Source organism: Uloborus diversus, chromosome 5, assembly GCF_026930045.1.
Source record: "Uloborus diversus isolate 005 chromosome 5, Udiv.v.3.1, whole genome shotgun sequence".
Lineage (NCBI taxonomy): Eukaryota > Metazoa > Arthropoda > Arachnida > Araneae > Uloboridae > Uloborus > Uloborus diversus.
In genome coordinates this window covers 143,450,868-143,461,942 of record NC_072735.1, presented here as the reverse complement: position 1 = coordinate 143,461,942, position 11,075 = coordinate 143,450,868, and the positions used below count along the sequence as shown (strand labels likewise).

The 11,075-nt window shown below is 31.3% G+C and overlaps 2 non-coding genes across 2 annotated transcripts; both read left to right on the top strand.

The window, feature by feature from the left end:
- Nucleotides 1-3,527: 3,527 nt before the first annotated feature.
- On the top strand, nt 3,528-3,609 carry Trnas-uga (transfer RNA serine (anticodon UGA)). The gene has a single exon. It is a non-coding gene; the product is annotated as a tRNA-Ser (tRNA).
- A 1,543-nt stretch (nt 3,610-5,152) lies between these two features.
- On the top strand, nt 5,153-5,234 carry Trnas-uga (transfer RNA serine (anticodon UGA)). Its single transcript has one exon. It is a non-coding gene; the product is annotated as a tRNA-Ser (tRNA).
- Nucleotides 5,235-11,075: the final 5,841 nt, after the last annotated feature.

Below are 11,075 nucleotides of genomic sequence, written 5' to 3'. Positions count from 1 at the left end.
GAGATAGAAGTTTAATTTTTCGACCATATGTCGAGTTAGATCTGGAGAAAAAAAAAGCCGCTGTTTTCAGTGGTGTCAAAAAGAAAACTGTAGGACAATTCCTTCGCTTTTTACTGATAGATTTAATAAAGAAAGTAGTGCCAAAATTTTAGTTAAGCCTAAAAAAGGTCAAGCTAAAAACGCAAATAACTCCCGCCGTATTTAAGTTAGAGCATTAAAACAAATTGCGTCGAGCGCGGCAAATTCTACCTTTTCCAACGATACATAATATTAATATATGCAAGTAATTTTTCACCACTTTAATTGGCAATAATAGGCAATTTAAGTTTAAAAAATTAATTACAAAAGAAACTAATTCGAATTTAAAAAAAATAAAACCCCCGGTGCACATCCAAGGAGCTCAAAGTAATTTTGTACAAAATTTTAAGGTTGTAGGTGCTATGGATCTCCTGGACGGACGTCCGCCACAGATTTCCCTCCAGAATTTCTTTGAAACCTTACTTTTATTTACTACTAGTGTGTGTGGTACCCACACGGCTTTTCCCGTAATAGAAAATTAAAAGGTTTTTTGGTTCGTTTGTACATTTATAAATAATGTATGGTGAATTTTCTCGCCAATTGGCTTGTGCCCATGTTACCGTTCTACGTTATGATAATTTCGTAATTTACTCGTCCATCTTATGATAATTTTGTTCTTAAAATTGGAGTAGAAAGATAACCACATCGAATTTTTGAAAAATCACTTCGAGGCGCACACCCCCATGCTACAAACTAACTTTGTGTCAAATTTCATGAAAATCGGCCGAACAGTCTAGACGCTATGAGCATCACAGAGATCCGGACAGACAGAGATCTTGACAGACAGAGAGACTTTCAGCTTCATTATTAGTAAAGATAAAGAGAAAACACTAGTATAAAACATCACTCTAATTTCTCTGAATACTATCTATAACGCGTTTCAAAGAAAATTTTAAAGTTTTTATTTAACTCATATGAATAGTACACTGAATATGAATTTTTACACTGACAGATACATCCCCAATACCAGGTTTTCTGGAGAAAAGTTTCATTATCAGATCAGGCTCAGCACTATTTAGTTTTTATTGGTAGATTAATTGAAAACAAAAATTCAGTTGCAATTACTAAAAATGCCAACAAGAAATTTCGTGACAATTGAGGACATTCATCTTTAAAATTGCACCAGAATTTAACTGGATGGTATTATTTTAAATTTCTGGTGCAAGAAAGGGTCATTTGCCAATTCATTGTACAATTCATTGACAATAAAATTGCTGTTTGGTAATTGATTGATATTTTCTCCGTGGAAAATACTCATTAGACACTTAACTCAAACCTAATTTTCAAGTGTCTAATTCCGTGACCGTTTTGTAACAAAAAAGTTCCATAGAATCCTTGAAAGATCTCCATGGAACCCTAGGGTTCCGCAGAACACAAATTAAGGAACGATGTTCTAGAGTTTTAAAAGCATGATATTACTATAACTCCTAAAAATAATTTAAAATCATTGACTTTTAATGTGCAATAAAATGAACTTTGATCTTGTTTTTTTTTTAGCAAATATCATTACAGATTGTGGTTTCAACGAGCCCCCCTTTGTTACTGTGCCCATCCACTCTCTGCTTTTATTCAAATCATACTTTCAAACTAGTAAAAATGAGAAAACTTAAACGATTAGGTAAAGTTTTAAATTCTTGTTGAGGAAAATGTTTCTAAAAAAACTTTGGCGTTATAAAGGTCTCATATTGTGAAGGTGGGAAATCCATTCAATTTGACACTTGCCTTGAATCAGCGGGTTAACCCTAGAGAAGTCGCGTTTCCTTTTGTTACGCTAGTGCTCGCGCTTCGGTCGTCTTTTCCCCGCCGTAGTGATCCCTGAGACGAAAGCAGAAGAAAGGAAGTGCCGGGGAGAAAATGACACCTGACTAGGATGGCGCGCCATTGGTCTAAATGACCAACATACATTTCCAAAAGCTACGCAACCTTGAAGTACCGAAGAAAATTCTCAGAACTAAGTGTGTGGGCTGGGAAGAGTCTGACCTTCAGCTACACAGATGGGCCCCATTATTAGAATAAGGGGTGGTGGGATAGAGCGAAATATCTGACAACGGGCGGGGAATCGACCGAAGCGCGACTTCTCTAGGGTTAATTTTATAACCTTAACTTGACCTTGACATTTTGTAATCTAAACTTTACTTTTATTACTCTTGCATCAAACGAGAAAGAAAAACATCGCTCACTAAAATCAATGTTTCATAGAATAAACTCAATAACAACATTAGTTAAAAGGGTTTAGATGTAAAAAAAAAAAAAAAACACACATTTTAAATGTTAAAGCTAAATGAACTTTACACTTCTGGCACTAGATTCCATCAAAATTCGAAAAAAGAAAAAAAAAAAAAAAAAGGACTGAAGCATAAAGTTTTCTATTGTTGCTAAACAAACAATATATCACGATATTTTCCCTCAATAATGATAGCAGTTCATAGGATGAGTGCAAAATTTTTGGAATTATTGAGAAATTGATAAACGATTATAGTTCTGCGGGTGGTTTAATAATGGCTTTCACACCCATCTTCAAAGCGACGTCATATCATTGAACGAAATTAGTTTCGCCGCTTTAGTGCTCGTTTAATGCCGAGTTTGTGCCGAAAATGATCTTTGATGTGAAGTTCCTTTAGAGCAAAATGAGTTCTTACTTCATTTTATAACTTACGAAAGACAGTTCAAAGGAAAAGGAAATACTTTGTAAAAATACTTTACACTCAATAGGGTAGCATTGTGCTGCAAAGTTGAGGAACTTATTTTCAAAATATTCGAAATGATGCACAAATAATTTACAATTAACGCAAACATAAGTACTGATATCTTTTCCAAAAAACGCTCTTTTAGATATTTCAAGATTAATTTAGTTCCTTTGAGTTTTCCGATCCTTTCTAAGAGTTTTCCTTTTTTTTTTTTGGAAAAAAACGAAAAAAAAGGAGTACATAGAAACTTGTGAGCTATGTAGTTGCGAATTATTAAATAGTATAAGGTGCGGTCAAATATCGCCATTACGCTAACTCGAAAACGAAAGAGACATTATCAAGAATAAGCAACTTCTCTTACGTAAATCACGCCTACGATTCAAAGAACCCCCATGGACGTAAGTCAAATCCGTTTAAGTCGTTTGTTTATTGATAAGACTCTCTATTGTGAACACATGTACACACTAGAAAATTTAACCCCTGGCTTTAGCTTAACCCTGTATTATCTCTACGTAATCGGCTTAAATATAAAACTACATAAAAGTCAAAAAGTATTAATGCATTAAAATTATTTACTCATTTTGCATAAAAATAGATTGCTTTTTATTTTAAAAATTGGTAAAAAATTATTTATGCACCTTTGCAGACTGTTTTACTTTTTATTTTATTCTTCTATAAACAATTTTAATAAGAAATGTCGTAAAATCTAACATTGAAAAGCAGAGTATGTTTTATTCTACTCTGATACACCTGTTGCCTGTAGCAGTCGTGGCCGAGTGGTTAAGGCGATGGACTTGAAATCCATTGGGGATTCCCCGCGTAGGTTCGAATCCTACCGTCTGCGTTGGAATGTTTTTCGCATGTTTTGAAACACTTCATTATAAATTTAAATGAATGTTCAGCAAGCAACATTATAGTTTATGTTTGCATTCTGTATTCGTAAATATTGTGAGTAATTACGTTTACAAAACAATACGTGATTTCTAGAATTATGTTCAACAACGAAACAGATGGTAATTAATGTTTGAAAAAACTGCAGTACAAAATTATAATATCACTTAAATTAACACTGATTTGCCCCAAGATGATGTAATAACCCCCTTTAGAACATTTGGTTTCAACCAAAAGGGGAGGTGCACAAATAGACAAACTCAGAGTCTACGTATAAACTGACATACATACATACGCACAGACGTAAGCACATACAGACGTGACGAAAAAACTCGTGATAATTAACTCGAATTCGGTCTTGTCCGTTCATGTGTTAGGTATTAGGGAAATAGGGGGAAGTGAAATAATTTAGATAACTTACCATTTTTTTTTTAATGAACAAATTGGAAACTTGTTTTGAAATTACAGTACATAATAAAAGAAGAAACTTTTTTTTTTTTTTTTTTGACTTTTAAAATGGCATTATTTTGCATTTTTTGCAGTAAGTTTGTACGTTAGAAAAAAGATGGAAAATTTTCAGACTGTTTTCCCAAGGAAAAAAGGAAATAATAAAATATTTTTCTAAAGAAAGATTTTCTCCATAATTGTTAAAAATATGTTAGACCAAATTAATGATTATTTAAAATAATGATTGAATAAATGAATTGATAGAGAAACAATAAACGAAAAAATAACTAAAAAATTGATTAATGAATGAGAATTAATAAATGATTGAATAAAAAAGTTAATGAATAAGAAAATAGGAGAATGAATGGATACAAAAGAAACATTTGACTGAAGGAAAGCATATGAATTGATAAGTAAATGCATGAGTAAGTAATTTATAAATAATTGAATCGGTAAATGAAATAAATAATTTTATTTTAGCTCATCCACTTTGTCCCGCATGCATATGACTAATTGGAAAAAAGACAGTTCAAATAAAAATAAGCTTATTATTAATTATAATGCGCTGAATATCAGTAGCTTTCAATAAACATTAAAAATGTTAAAAAAAGAAAAATCAATTGAAAATAACATTGAAAGTTTTAGAGGTAGAATGAAATATATATATTTTCAATTTTTCTTAACTGCTTCTTCCTTCGTATGCTTTGATCGTCAAAGATGACTTTTTATTGATTGAAATGAACTACATGCGTTACGTCATACTTAAAATATTGCCAGCTAGGAGGTGCAAAAAGCAGGATAAATATTTCTCTATTTCACTTTGATCCACATTCCTTGCATATGCAAGTGCAAACGGGCCGAAAAAACCTCTCAACATTCATTCGAGGATAAGAAAATTGGAAGTTAAGTCCGAAATCCGGGGGAAAACACTTTCACGATTGCAATACTTCCTTTATTATGCAAAATATATAGCCATCTTATTAGATGGAGTATGAAAAAAAAAAAAAAAAGAGATTGATTCACATTTTGCTTTCTTATTACTTACACAGGCAGTCGTGGCCGAGTGGTTAAGGCGATGGACTTGAAATCCATTGGGGTTTCCCCGTATAGGTTCGAATCCTACGGGCTGCGAGCAATACTTTAATCTTCACTCTCAGCATTTTAATTTGAAAATCAGATATTTTAATTAAAGAGTATTTTTACGTAATAATGATTTTCTTAATTTTATCTTAGTGTCAAAAAAGTATAAATTATTGTTATTTATTGTTTGTAAAGCGTGGATATATAACGTATAATCATGTATATTTGAATCCGTAACATTATTACGGAAAAATGAAAAATTTTATACCAAAATATATCGCACACCGAGTACATTACGTGTATATAACTCAAAATCGACAATTTTTGACTTTTGGCGGTGTTGTAATAGATGTGCGATACATAGTACAAATTTCACTGAATTTGTGAATGACAGATTAATAAATGGCTTATGAATAATGTACGAGATACGAAACACTGTTCCATATAGTCAATTGTAAATGATCAATAGTACTAACAATTATGAGAACTGATTAGAATCGAATAATTATTCTGTTAACACATTTTCGAATCATATTTTAAAACCATTCATTGCCACTGATGTTTTAAAGTATTTATTTTGTTTATCACTGTTCACTAGGCAATAGATATAAATGATGCTTACGTGTTTCTGTATTATAAACGATGTAACCTACTTCCGTATAATCGATCAAAAGTTCTAAACATACTCTGGAACTCTAGAAAATGTAATATCAGTTTTATTAGATCCAAACAAATAAGTTCATATTTCTTTAGTTTCTTAAATATTTATAGACCCAATATTGGAAGTTCTTAGCAAACTGAAGAAGAATATAGTATAACTTTTAAGCTGTCTATATAAATAAAACAGAATATATATGTATGTGTGTATATTCCCTATACAATTCCCACAGCTTACGTTGAAACTCGATTAAAAAAGGTACTTGGGTTTTGGAGAAGTAACGTAGGTGAGTTTTCGACTCCGAAGAAGAGCCGAACCGTTCAAAATTAAAATTTAGGACCCGGAAGGGACATTAAATGACTCTTTCTTCCCGAAATAATTATTGAAATGTTTTGATTTTTGAGTTTCGTTCGAAAGCCCACGAAAAAACCCCTGAAGTAGATTTACGTGTGTTTTATTTCAAAACCACCAAGACTGTAAAATCACCAGGAGAAATGTTATAAGCTTTTTTTAAGTAAATGAACATGAACATCGATATTAAATTGGGACTTCGTCGTCCGCCGCGAGCTCAGTTTTAATTAACGTGCATACAATTATTGAAAAGAGAGATCTTTTGCCTTTTGTCCTCGAGTGTGAGCAAATAAAATTCCTGCTCTTGTTTTGCTGCTTTTTCTATAACTGGGGGATCTAATATTTTTCCTTTTTTGATATTTTTTCGCGATCTGTCGGGAAATTTTATAGATTATTTTTCCAAGTCAAATTGTTGCGTTACATGACATAACTTTTATTTTCAAGGTAGACCATGCAAAGTAGTCGACACAGCTAGTGAATAATGGGAAAAAAAAACTGATAGCCCCAAATTCATGTAATATGAACTTATGCAAATTTATAGTTTCAATTTGAAAAATATGTTTATTACATCTGAATTTCACTGCCAATACACGTACAAGAAATATAAAACAAGTCGGCGAGTTTCTTAAAGAAGTATATTCTGTCTCATAATACTTATCAAAAAATATAGATAATAACAGAAAGTACTTTTTGGTAAACATTTTTTTTTAAATTTGATGATCAATAAAAAAAAAAGCTCATTATTTTCACTCAATCTTTCAATGGTCGACTTTCAAAAATTTTAAAGGATTTAAAGTTTCTAAAATGATATTGGAAACAACAAATTTTCGGCATAAAAGCTTTCGTTATTTTTGATGAAATTCGCATCGCTTTTGTAGGAGGTAAACATTGCGAAAAATGAATAATGCATTTAGATATCAACATCCAGACATTGAAGATTCTGATGTCTTAAGAGCAAGTTTTGAGAGAAGTTCCCGGCTTCTGCAAGAAAATTCGATTTCTGTTTCTTGCTTTTGTTCAATATCTGTACTTTGTAGTACTAATTATAGTATGGCACATTGAATGAAGAATTACTTCCCACTTATTTGGAGGAACCAAGTAACTCTCTATTTTTAGGACCAGTTTGCTCTTTCCTTAGATTATGTCACCGTTCCTTCTTTCATTCGTTTTCTATTAAACATAAAGCCCGCTAACTTAAAAGATCATGTTTTGGTTTCCTCTATTCTTGACGTAACAATTTGCTCTTTTCAAGAAATTCGTATTCCCCCCCCCCTTTTTTTCCCTTTTTCTGCTTTTTATTCACGGGAATTTATTCTCAATTATGTGTTAGTAAATCATGTCAAGGATGATTAAATGACTTTAAAAATTACATTATTGAATTTGCATAAAATCAAAAGATAAATATTTAAAATTTTATATCAATGGCGAACTATTTCTTGTTTACTAGGTTTTTATTAAGTTTTTTAAGCTGGAAAAGGATTTAATATTGTGCAGGTTATAAATGAGTAATAAAGAAGCATTTTAGAACATTTTTTTTATAGCAAGCAAAGCCTGTGCAAATTAAATTTCAAATCTTTATAGTATGAAATTAAAATCTGACACTATTGATCGATATAACTGTAAAGAAAGTAATATTAATTTTTTTTTTTTTGCTATATTGGATGAAGTACGTACCAACGAACTATTTAATTTGCTTTTTCAAGAGTAGAGAAAAAATCACGCTTTTATTTAAATTATAGAGGTGTCAATATATTAACATAAAATTTAAAAAAAAAACCCCTCAGAGGAGTAAATAACTATTATAGAATAAATCGCCAAGTGTCCGCCAAATTGTAACACCACTTGAGTTTACATCAAAATTAACAATAATTTCCCCACCAAAATGGGCAAAAGACCCCTTTAGAAACTCCCGAATGCAACCAAAAAAGGAGGTGCACAACTAGACCCCACTAGGAGTCTACGTACCAAATTTCAACTTTCCAGGACATACCATTTTTGAGTTATGCATTCGGGGGTGAGCAAAATGGAAATTAAGGTCGATTTTTGAGTGAAAACTTTTTCGCGAATACAATACATCCTTTTTTTGTAAAAGGAAGTAAAAATGCATGGCTTTTTTGATTAGTGTAGCATTTTCTTTGCTACTTATCCAGAACGATGGGTGGATTGGTTTTGATATAAACGGAGATAGTGACCAGTCACCAAAGCACTGATCCCATAAAATCACGAGCTGACGACTGACGCAGTGATGTATGTTTCTTTTAACGGTCTTTTCCGACCTAAAAAAGGCGGAGGGGAGAAGACTTGGTAGTCAACATTCTACAGAACTGGAAATTCAATAAGAATTAAAGACGTAAGTATTCCTTAAATAATTCCAGACATGTCCACTCTTTCTGTCTCTAGGAACATTACTTAACTGCTAAACGGAGTATATTTGGTGACGACGCTATCAGCTTCGGGCTTCGGGGGGGGGGGGGGGGGGGGCTACTTCAAAATCTTTGAATGAAACAATGACGCTTAACTTTTTGCATCCTTTTCTGAACTCATAACTCTTACGTGCTCAATACTCTTACGTGCTCAATATCACCACTAAGAGCCGCAATGCCCATGAAAAATATTATTTATAGAATAAGCTTGTGATAATAAGTGGTTGCAGTGGTTAATATAGCGTAGATTGCTTTAGTTGTGTTTATTAAGTGTACAAGAAAGTTAAGGAAAAAAAACTTTAATAAAAATGATGATAAAAATAAAGCAAATCAAGAGAAAAATACTCAGAAATGTAAGAAAAAAAAAACTGGTATTTCGTTAGCTTTAAGAGGCAGGTCAAAGATTTAAAAGATTTATTTGCTTTAAAAAAAGTTACTATTTTAATCTTATTTGCTTACCGATTTCTTAAAAGAAATATTTGTCAATATCACGCTTTAGAAATGCTTCTTATTTGTGTGGGAAGTGGAGGCACTTTACTTTCCTTAATCTAAACAATTCATAGAATATTACTTCATAAACAAGTTTTTAACAAAAATTATACTTATATTCCGCTGTTATTTTATTGTTTTCTTTTTTTTTTTTTTGTTGATAGAATGCAGTTCCCTGCTGATCTTTAGCAACTCCTATACCTCTTTTAATGCGTTTAAGTACCCATTGAAGTGCTTTGTTTCGATGCAAACATTCTGTCATTAATTACTTCTAAGGAGATCTCATACATATTATAATTGCTTTACTAAAATCATAATCTTTTCGTCTTTAATTTTTGCACATCAGTGTGCTTAAGTTAGTTCACCAGTTAGACTTGTTTTTTTTTTCTGGTTTAGTGCACCGCTTTTTTGTTAAATCTCCACATAAACTGAAAGCAAAACTATCGGTTCTTTCAGTTTTTTACAAATGTCTTTAGTGCCATGTACCAAGTTTACAGTATCAATAATATTAAGAATGCCTGGAAATAAGATTGTGCAAATCATTCATGTGCTAATCCAAGTACAGGTTTTTTTAAAGAAAATTTCTTCATATTGAAATGCATTTGCGGTTTACTAAGGAAACAGCTTATATTTTCAATTTTTATAATCTTCATTTGCTTTAACTTTAGTGTGATTATAATGACCATCTTTTTCATTAAGATTAGGAAGAGATGTTCGGGTAATGTTTCAAAATTAACTATATAATTAGTTTTAATACTTTTTTTAGCTTAAAATTTTGTTATATTTGTTGTGTAGTTATTCCCATTGCACAAAGTTTCGTTCAGTAAAGTACAATATCCTCGTTTCGTTTGCTAGTAAATGAGTTTGATATATATATATATATATATATATATATATATATATATATATATATATATATATATATATATATATATATATATATATATATATATATATATATATATATATATATATATATATATATATATTAGGGTGATGCTTATCATTACCATAAAAATTTTTTGTCAGATTTCTTTTGGCTCACCCCTTTATTTTAGTCTTTGTACCTAAGGAAGAATGTGTAATTTTTTTCAGAATTTTTGATCAATATTTAGGGGTTGCTACCATTGGTTAAACTTATGGGGTTTTCAAAAAAAACCCCTCAAAACTGGATTTCAACTTCCTTTATTATTTTAAACATAATAATCTTGACATGTTAACTTTTCATCAAAATTAGGTTTAAAATACATGTGAAAATAGTATTACATAGATAATAGATAAGTATGACAACAATAATATACATTAACATAACATATACAATATACCATTAACAATAACATTTGTTCTCATTCAACCTTTGACGAAATTCAGTAAGACTTAGATAATTCTTACATGCTAAATTATTTGATTGTTTAATGTTTATGATACTTTCAAAAACACAGCTTTGAAACTACATTTTAATCAATGTTTGTTTGTTTCTGTCTGGAAATTGCTTCCTGAAATTTTTCACTACAAGTAACAGGAACTGTTTCTGTTCTTCCTGAGCAGTAATAAGTTTGTTGAACTCTTCGATGAGAGCTACTCCCCGCTCAGCAATGTCGTTCACAACTCTTAAAGACTTAACAGTAGCCTTATTCTTCTTGAAGACTTCATCTTGTTTCCATGTTTGAACTGGATTTTCTTAAAAAAATTGTATCAAGTTCAAGAGTTCTGAAAAAGTCCATGGTGTTGGACGTGACAAAGTTGTCCAAACGTTTTGTAGATATGACTTCTAGGTCAACGGTAGTTCTTTTTTTTCAAATGTTTCTGTCCATCATTTTGTAAAGCACTCACCATTTGAGTTTTGGTTTCATCTGAGACACGTTCATCAAAAAAAGCTAGGCCAACCAGTGTTTCAGACAGATACCAGAGATGATTCTTTATTTTCTTCAACGCCTTGTCAGCAAAGATTTCGTTCACTGTTTTGTAGTT